Source organism: Carcharodon carcharias, chromosome 14 (assembly GCF_017639515.1).
Source record: "Carcharodon carcharias isolate sCarCar2 chromosome 14, sCarCar2.pri, whole genome shotgun sequence".
NCBI lineage: Eukaryota > Metazoa > Chordata > Chondrichthyes > Lamniformes > Lamnidae > Carcharodon > Carcharodon carcharias.
This window is the reverse complement of record NC_054480.1, coordinates 28,302,317-28,312,679: the sequence shown is the minus strand read 5'-3', so window position 1 is coordinate 28,312,679 and position 10,363 is coordinate 28,302,317. Positions and strand designations below refer to the sequence as shown.

General features: G+C 42.0%; 1 protein-coding gene across 10 annotated transcripts in view; it reads left to right on the top strand.

Annotated features, from left to right (window-relative positions):
* Positions 1–376: 376 nt before the first annotated feature.
* LOC121286861 (band 4.1-like protein 1) overlaps positions 377–10,363 on the top strand; it is a 278,934-nt gene continuing 268,947 nt past the window's right edge. For 3 of the 10 annotated variants that reach the window (XM_041204020.1, XM_041204014.1, XM_041204016.1), the window contains exon 1: positions 386–574. The gene's annotated coding sequence lies outside the window, so the exon portion shown is untranslated. Of the gene's footprint in view, positions 575–10,363 lie in introns of all 10 variants that reach the window. The other 7 variants (XM_041204019.1, XM_041204023.1, XM_041204025.1 and 4 more) reach the window with 6 other exon arrangements.

Genomic DNA, 10,363 nt, shown 5'->3' with positions numbered 1-10,363 from the left:
CTATTCATCAGAATATGTACACTGTAGTTTTGTTGATAAACAGTAACTTGTGATTAAGACAATTTAAGATCATAAAGGGTCCCATTCTTAATGTTTATGTTATGCATGAAAGGTTCATTGTGTCTGCAGCCTCTTGCTAAACGTTCACGACATCTGTTTGATGAGTAATATATAATTTCAGAACCTCTTCATATTGCTGGGAGCTCTTCAACGACATTACAAAACATTAACTTTGCAGCGGTTCATCACGTGGCGGAAGTCAATAGCAATTGCAGCATTTCTCTCTCTCTCTCCTGCAGTAAGGAATTTGTTGCATTGCCGAGAAAGAATTGTGGGATTAAAGCTGGAGGCGACGCGATCTCATTGGGCCGGGCTGGAGGCGGGCGAGTGTGGTGTGTGGGGCAAACGAATCGCGCAGTCTGCCTGAGAGCTCGCATTCCGCTTTTCAGTCCCACCAGCAGCACCACACGTTACTGGAGCTGTCAACGCAGGGGTAGTGGTGACTCCTCAATCACAACGTGTTCCTCATGAACATCGCCCGTACTGCAAACCTGCCAAGCTCCTGACGCCACAGGTACTGGGTGAAACTGCATATTCTACTCATTGTGTCAATTACCAGGAGCAATCTCAGCCAGCTCTGTGAATGTCCTTCCTTTAAGAGACAATTCTGGGGATGGTTCTATTTTCAATGTACCCAATATATGGCTATTAAATTGCCTTATGGGTGTACAAATATTGACTGATAGTGAGCAGGAATTGTGTGTTTTTATTTAAAGATGGAAAAGACGTGGGTCTGGCGTTGTCGCTCATTTGTCAATTACAAAGACTTCGGGTAACTTACAGCGCAAAATAATCGGCATGGTCCCTCTCCAACAATCCTTAAACCTGGTTTTGGATAAAGTAAACGATTGCGATCTCCGCCTGTTCGTTCAATCGTCCACATAACCAGCAGAATGAAGGCATTCCCTCGGCTGCAGCAGCCAGAAAGAGCCAAACGGTGTAATCACGGGGTCTGGGTGATCAGAGGTGGGCTCGGATTGTGACCGCTGCAAAATGACTTGTTTAGCACTTTCCTACTGTGGTTCGTATCATTTGTGGGACTTTTCTCCCCGCTCCCCAACTCTATGCAGTGTTACGATGGGTGTGACTGTTAGGTTATAACATTCAGTGGTACCGGCAGAAACGACAGGCTCTTTGAAGCGTAGCCAGATTCTCAGGATGGGGGAAAAACAAAGAAATCTCCACCTATTAAAGTATTCCTGTTAAGCTGCTCCTCCCCGGTAGATTGTTTCAGAGACAACTGCATATAGGAGCTAGCATCCTAAAATTACAATACCAGGTGAACGACAATTAATCCTCTTGTTACTTGAAAAATTCTGGTTTTCGTTAATTATGCCGAATGTATTTTTAAAAAAAATAGCCCTAGTAAGCAGCAGGGAGCAGCGTCTGCTTTGCTCTGACGTGCTGTCTACATAGTTACATTGTTAGTAGGAAAATGGCAACTAAAGGACTCGTAGGGAGCGTGTGAGAAATAGCGCTTCATACACTGGGACATACCTTGTAATAATTTTATATTAACGTATAAAGCAAAACGGCATCTTTACACAGTGACAATAACTCCAGGAGGGTGAACAGCAAATATGACTGGCGGCTGTTTGCAAGGGTTGGGGGGCCAAGTAGTAAAAGCAGAATGTAATTTGTTAATAATGATGCAGACATCAAAATGTACAATAAAGCCTGAATGATATTTAGACTTTTTTTAGTGGAACACAGCTATGAAGTTTGCACCTCCATGTGTTAGGATTAGAAAAACGAATCGTATTTATAAAGGGAGGATGAATATAATTACAGTGACTTTTTATGCATTTAAGCTGCATGTTTGGATGTGAAGCTCAGCGGGGAGTACTGCTGCATCCAGAGTCACAAGGTTATGCATACAAATTCTCCTCCCAGACTTGAGTTCATTATTTAGACTGACACTTCAGTGCGGTACTGAGAGAGTGCTGCGTTGTTGGAGGTGCAGTGCTTCAGATGAGGCCTGCTTGTTCAATAGGAAGTGCCAAGATCTATTGGAACTATTCAAAGAAGAGCAGTTTGTTGCATGAGTCAGCATTCTTCCTTTGGCCACGAGCCTCAAAATTGATTTACTATTCATTTTATTTGCTGCTTGTTGGATCTTGCTATGCACAAACTGCAAGCTCTTTTCTAAGGACAGAAGTGACTGGACTTGCTTTTAATATAGAGAATAAATTAGATGTGCAATGAGTTATATAAATGCAAAAAGGTTGAAAGGGTTTATATGGAGCATATTCCGCTTCAAGGGAAAAAAAACTTATGCATTTAAATTTGACAGAATTACATTTACTACTACTTGCCTCTTGTATTGTTTGTGCAGTTCAGATCCTGCTTACTTAGAAAGTGCTTCTGGGAATATCTTTACAGTTAATCACAGCAAGCTCAGATTGTATTAAATCCAGCAGCACTTTTGTTCAGAGCTAATGTACATCAGAGAATTATATGTACATGTTGCAGATTGTTTGGTTTGCATAAATGGGGGTCATCTTTTTTTGCAGGGATATGAGACTTATCTCTGTTTGCCCATGCCCCACCGTATATTATAAATGATTAAATATACACTATTATGTTTACTTTTAATGAAGTGTACAATGCAATAGCAGTGGATTAAATTTCCTGGTTGTCTGCAATGTTCAGAATCATTAGGTCATTATTCTCGTAGCAGTACCTACAGCCTTACTGGCACGGCCTGCCATTGTGTTTCTCTGCAAAAATGTGATGCAGTGAAGCTGACACAGTGATTATGGAAAGCACCTTGATGAATGCTTTGTGCTGTTTTCATGTAAAATTTTTATGCCTACCACCCAGAGTTTACAAACTTGTGGAGCTGCAGAATTACTGCTTTAATGGAGGGGCTGGGACAGAATAATAATCCGTTTTCATTCTGCTAATAATGTCAGATCTGCACACCGAAGTTGTCAATGGAGTTTGCTCCTCTCTATTTTGTACTTTTCCCATCATAGCATTCTTACCTGGTTACGGATTAATCCTCTATTATGAGGTGCATTTTAATGTATGACAAAATCTTGTTTTTTTGAAAAAAGTGCCGCTAAGTTTTGGTTCAGCTTCCTCAGAGTCGGATCATGGTTCTTATTATGTTATCAAGAGGTCCCAATATGCTTCACAATTAACAAGTCCTGAAGCTTTTTGTGTGTGGCAAAAATGGCAGGCATTTTGTACACGGCTAGATCTCCCGAACAGAAGCTAAGTTGAATGACTGGTTAATTTGGTCATGGTGATTTGACTGTGGGATACTTTTTTTGTTTATTCATTCTTAGCTTTTCCAGCGACACACACTCTGTCATTTGTTGCCCATCCTAATTGCACTTGAGAAGCCTTCTTGAACCACTGCAGTCCATGTGGTGTAGGTATGCCCACAGTGCTGTTGGGAAGGGAGTTCCAGGATTTTGATTCAGAGACAGTGAAGGAATAGTGATTATAGCTCCAAGTCAGGATGTTATGTGGCTTGGAGGAGAACTTGCAGATGGTGGTTTTTCTATGCATTTTCTGCCCTTATTCTTCTAGGTGGTGGAGTTTGTGGGTTTAGAGGGTGCTGTTGAAGGAGCCTTGGTTAGTTGCTGTGGTGCAACTTGTAGATGATATGCACTGCTGCCACTGTGTGCTGATGGTGGAAGGAGTGAATGCTTAATGTGATGATTGGGGTGCCAGTCAAGTAGGCTGCTTTGTCCTGGATGGTGTCAAGCTTTTTGATCATTGTTGGTGCTGCATTCAACCAGGCAAGTGGAGAGTATTTCATCGCGTTCGTGACTTGTAGAATGTGGACAGGCTTTGAGGACTAAGGAGGTGAGTTACTCATTGCAGAATTCCCAGTCTCTGACCTGCCCTTATAAACATAGTATTTACATGGTTGGCCCAATTCACATTCTACCCAATCGTAATCCCCAGGATGTTGATGGGGTGGATTCAGCAATGGTAATGCCATTACACTTCAAGGGGAAATGGTTAGACCATTTCTTGGTGGAGATGGCTGTTGCCTGGCACTTGTGTGATATGAATGTTACTTGCCATTTATCATTCCAAGCCTGAAGGTTGCATATGAGCACGGGCTGCTTCAGTATCTGAGGAGTTCTGAATTGTACTGAACATTGTGCAGCCATCAGAGGACACCCCACTTCTGACCTTATGATGGAGGGAAGGTCATTGGTGAAGGAGATGAACATGGTTAGGCTGAGGGCACTACCCCAAGGAGCTCCTGCAACAATGGCCTGGGGCAGAGAAGATTGGCCTCCAATGACCACAATCATCTTCCATTGTGCTAGGTATGACTCCAACCATTGGAGAGCTTTCTCCCTGATTTCCATTGACTTCAATCTTGCTGGGGCTCCTTGATGCCGCACTCAGTCAAATACTATCTTGATGTCAAACACACAGTCACTCTCACCTCACCCATGGAATTCAGCTCTTTTGTCCATTTGGACAAAGGTTGTAATGAGGTCTGGAGCTGAATGGATCTGGCAGAACCCAAACTGAGCATCGTTAAGCAGACTATTGCTGAGTAAATGTTTCTTGATTGCTCTGTCAATGGTACCTTCCATTACTTCACTGATAATTTATAGTAGACTGGTGGAGTGGTATTAGGCTGAATTAGATTTGTCCTCCTTTTTCTGGATAGGAAATATCTGGGCAATTTTCCACAATGTCGGGTAGATGCCAGTGCAGTAGCTGTACTGGAACATGTTGTCTAGGGATGTGGCTATTTCTTGAGCAAATGCCTTCATTACTACAGCTGGGATGTTGTCAGGGCCCATAGCCTTTGCTATATCCAGTGCCTCCAGCCATTTCTGGATTATCACGTGGAGTGAATTGAATTAGCTGAAGATTGTTACCTGTTAGACTGGGGACTTAAGGAGAAGGCTGAGGTGAATCATCCACTTGACACTTCTGGTTGAATATGATTATAAATGCTTCAGATGTTGGTGGGACTCAACGAACACCCATAATTTCAAATGGTTCTATGGGATCTTTTGCTTCTACATGAACTACCAAAACAAGACCTCAATTAAAAATTTTAGTATCTTACAGACCTTAGAGAACTCTCCAGATACTACATCATTTATTCTGTTATTGCATTGATGATAGCAGCTTGGCCCAGGGTAGGTAGTGTTCTTGTTGCTGAGTTAGAAGCTTGATGGTTCAAGTCCCCGTTCAGAACTTCAAGACATGGAAATAGGGTGATACTCCAGTTCAGCATTGAGGAAGAGCTCCATTATCAAAGGTACTGTTCTTCAGGATTAGTTGAAGATTCCCCCATGGTGCCCTGGCCAATTTTTGACCCTCCAGTGTTGCCTGTAATGTACCCAGTTGCTATTTGTGAGATCTAGCTGCCTGCAAATTGGCTGCCTCATTAACTTGTATGACAACTTTAGATCAAAGCAATTCACTATGAAGCATTTGACATTTCTTAACAACATGATATGGAGCACCGTACCTGCATATATTTTTCTTTTCAAACTGTTTGCAAGTATGGAGAGTTCTGTTTTGAACCATATAGCACATATTGGAATCATCTCTTACATAAGACCGTAAGTCGTAGGAGTAGAAGTAGCCCATTTGGCCCATTGAGTCTGCTCCACTATTCAATGAGATCATGGCTGATCTGATAATCCTCAATTCCGCTTTCCTGCCTTTTCCCCATAACCCTTGATTCCCTTACTGATTAAAAACCTGTCTATCTCAACCTTGAATATACTTAACGACCCAGCCTCTACAGCCCTTTGCGGTAAAGAATTCCACAGATTCACTACCCTCTGAGAGAAGAAATTCCTCGACATCTCTGTCTTAAATGGGCGACCCCTTACTCTGAGATTATGCCCTCTGGTCCTAGACTCTCTCACAAGCGGAAACAACCTCTCAGCATCTACCCTGTCAAGCCCCCTAAGAATCTTATATGTTTCAATAAGGTCACCTCTCATCCTTCTAAAATCCAATGAGTACAGGCTCAACTGACTCAACCTCCCCTCAAGAAAATCTCCCCATACCTAGGATCAACCTAGTGAATCTTCTCTGGACTGCCTCCAATGCCAATATATCTTTCCTTAGATAAGGGGACCAAAACTGTTCACAGTATTCTAGGTGTGGTGTAACTAGATGCACAAGTTAGAACAGCCCATTGTATTAAAAGCATTTTTAGCTTCCATATATCCATGCTGTAGTACCCACTGTTATTATCTCCTAATGAATCTCAGCCTCCGGATAGGCGAGGTGTGTGTGCCAGAGCTTCTTTTCTCCTTCCACCCTTGCAAAGCTGCAATTGGCTGATAGAAGGGAGTCTTTAAGAACACTATCAGGTCAACTTATATGGCTACAGTACAAGTTTGGATAATTCTAGGTCTTGAGAAAAAATAATTCATTTAAACTGGCAAATCGTATTGTTGAATGAGCCAAAAAACGCTACATGAAGACAACAATACTTTAATGAACTTGATTACGTTTAAATTATCTGAAGGTGTCACAATCACAGTAAAGTATAGGTTTTGCTTTCAGACAGTAGAGCAAAATGCTAACCACAATGTAGCCTGAAATAGTTAGCTATTGTGGTGTTGAATGTTATTTGTTCATTTTTTGTAAAATAAACAGGCTTTTGAGTACGTGCATAACTTCTTAAGTGCATTTCAGTGAATATGTCAAAGAAGTATTATGACTTTTGCAATGGAATCCCAATTGCCTCAGTCAGATTCACAAAGTTACAATTTATATGTACATTGTGCATGAGATGATATCAGCACCTTTGTTCCATATTCCACCAAAAGTACTGGCCTAGAAATTTTGTGGCAGAGCTCCTGCTTTTTGAGCACCAAATGACCTCAAGTCTCCAGTTTGTAGGCAGTGCACACTCATTACTAGCTGGAAATGGGCTTATTGCCATATTGGTGAAGGCTAAAAAATTAGTGGCCACACTTAAAGGATATAGAAGTAAGAGGCCCACTGCCCCTTTTGAGGTCCCCTTTGCAGGAAGGTGGTTTGCCCTGAGGCAGATGACGTCAATGGCACTCAGAGAAACTAAGACAATACTTGATCTAATGGTCATCCCTTTAAAGGGATCACTTGTTAGGCCGCAATCAACAAGGAAACATTTGAAAATATACTGACATGAATGTAGGGCAGAGAAGGAGTGGTCCTCCTGACCCCACATTCAAAAAATGTAGGTCCCATTCTTTTTTTTTCCAGCTGCATCTGCATTGTAAGCTGTTTGCTCACTCTCTGGACCTGACGCAGAAATGAGTGCATTCAAATTTCCAGATTCTGTTGTCAACTGCAGCCTCCATGTGTGGAAGTACCCAGGTGCTCTAATGTGTCCTCATTAACAGCATTCTAAAGTATTTAGTCTCATTCTCAGCTTGATTTGATGAATTAGAAAAGATCTACTGAGATTTTGTATTGTGTTACAGACATTCTGTTATGTACATGATCTTTTCTGTAAGCAGCACATTTTACAGTTAGATTTCATACAGCTGAGTCTTGGCAAATTCTCCAAGTAAATTCATACTATGAGTTTTTATAAGCCCCGATTAAACTTATAGGCTTGTCAGAGTGAATTAGAATCTTGATTAATGAATTATTCATTTAATAAAATTTAATTACCTTTGTTCTAATTTGAGCCCCACTGCTTAAATTTCTGTGCTGCCTTAATATAATTGAAATTGTTTTGCAGGCAATGCACATTCAATAGGCTGTTTCATCTGTTGTGGGAAGTTGATGGTCAAATGAAATGTGAGACATGATTCTGAACTTGCCATGTTGGATGCTGCCCTTTATTATCAGATAAACTGGTTTAAGTAGGAGCAGGGAGACCGCTATGTGAAAGACTGGATGCTTATCTCTAAGGATTAGGTTTAGAATGGCAAGCCCACTGAGTGAGCAGGACTGTTTCTTGTTATGGTTCAGCCTTTCTACCACCACTTCTCTCTTGTCTCTGGGGAAGACTAATTGTTTCCATATGCTGTGGTAGTTGCCCATGAACCAAACCTACACAGCTATGAGTGAGGTGTGTGTCATGGGACTAGCCATTACCCCAAAGGTTATGTGGGGTACCCAAATCATTTTCCTGTCTCCACCATGAGGAGTTAAATGTAATAGTGTCAGACCATTATATTCAAGATAAGACTTCTAGTCAGTCAACTATATTACTTGTAAATAAGCCTGAGAAGCAGTGAGATATGAGGAATCAACGGGACAGTACTTGATTCAATAAAGAATCAGTCCACAAGTGGTTAAAATATTCTATTGAGAAACTATTTCCTGTATAGTTAGACCTTCACATTGTTGACTATCATATTACGAAGTATACAAAATGTTTATGGCAGATGCAATTCCTACATCAATCCAAAAAGTGCCGTTGATCTAAATGAGTTATCTAATGATTGGTGGAAAAGTGTTTACTATTTCGCATCGAATTTCAAACAAGTGAACACAACGTAATGACAAAGTCACCTAAGCCTGTTTCGTTTGGTGGGATTGATGATCTCACATTGTAGTATTGGTTTCAGCCAGGCTGCAACTCTTAACTTCCTGCTTGGAACTATTATTCATTTACTCGGGTTTCCCTGAACACTTTATAAATCCATATAAACACTGCACTGCAATCAAACAAGAGTTGTGTGAGACTGCTCCAGTGTCCATTCAGGTCTTGACTCTGGATTTGTACTGCAACTTTAATGTTGCAAAGTGGTAATCACAGCTTAAACACACTTAGCATTGGAGTGCTGCTTTGGGCTGCATTATAGTGCTTCAGTTGGAGTTTGGTGAGAGAGGAACTTTAAAGAGTTAATTTCTATCTAAAGTTTAATCTTTCTTTAATTTAGCAACTAACTAAAAGTTGCTCTTTGGTTTGGGAAAAGATAAGTTTTAGTCCAGCTTTAAAAGGGGCAGCTGCAGCTAGTAAATTAGCTAACTGGCTTAAACAGCTTTTCAGAAGCTAGATTCAGGCAGCATAAAAGCAAGCCAACTACAGTGCTGCTTTTGGTTGCACTGGAGTGCTGCTTTAGGCTGCATTGAAGTGCTTCAGTTGGAGTTTGGTGAGAGAGGGAGTTCCCTGAAGAGGGAAGGAGGTGATCATTTAATTTTCTACCTTTCCTCAGTAAGAAGAGTGGCGGCCTTGGTAAGTAGGACCTGGTAAGCATTTTTTCTTCTGTCCTTAATATTTTCTAAACTAGAGAAATAAAAGTAAAGGGAATAATTTAAGGCTAAGGCAAAGCAGGGCTGCTCAGCCAAGTGGAATGCACCTCTTGTGCAATGTGGGAGTCGGGGACACTTCCAGTGTCCAGGGTGACCACGTGTGCCGGAAGTGTCTCCAGTTGCAGCTACTTGAAATCCATGTTTTAGAGCTGGAACTGCACCTGGAGTCACTGTGGAACATCCACAAGGATGAGATTTTTGTTGATAGCGCATACAGAGAGGTGGTCACACCGCAGGTAAAGAGTGCACAGGCAGAAAAGGAATGGGTGACGACCAGACAGAGTAAAAGCACTAGGCAGGTAGTGCAGGTGTCCCCTGGGTCTATCTCCCTCTCTGACAGATTTTCCGTTTTGGATGCTGCTGGGGCAGATGGTTTCTCAGGGGAATGCAGCAAGAGTGGCTCAGCTGCATGAGGGATGGGGGGGTGGGGAAGAAAGAGTGGGAGAGCAATAGTGATAGGAGATTCTTTTGTAAGGGGAACAGATAAGACATATCTGCAGCTGCAGATGTGACCAGGATGGTATGTTGCCTCCCTGGTGACGGGCAAGGATGTCACTGAGCAGCTGCAGGACATTCTAAAGGAGGGAGGGCGTACAGCCAGAGATTGTAGTCCATATTGGTATCAACAACATTGGCAAAAAGAGGGACATGGTCGTGAAAGCAGAATATAGGGAACTAGAAAATAAGTATAAAAAGCAGGACCTCAAAGGTAGTAATCTCAGGATTACTCCCCGTGTCACGTGCTAGTGAGATCAGAAATAGGAGAATAGACCAAATCTATGTGTGGCTGGTGAGAAGGCATAGGAGGGAGAAATTTAGATTCCTGAGGCATTGGGACCGATCCTGGGGAAGATGGGACCTGTACAAGCTGGACGGGCTGCACCCCAGCATGACCGGGACCGGTAAACTCTTAGGGTATTCACTAATACAGTGGGGGAGGGTTTAAACTAGATTATCGAGGGGATGAGAACTGGGGTGGGGAGACATGAGAGGGAAACAAAGATAAGAATGAAAGACAGAAAAGTAGAGAGCAAAGTAGAAGGCAGAGGAAACAAGGGCTAGCATCAAAAAGGGCCATAGTACAAAAATATAT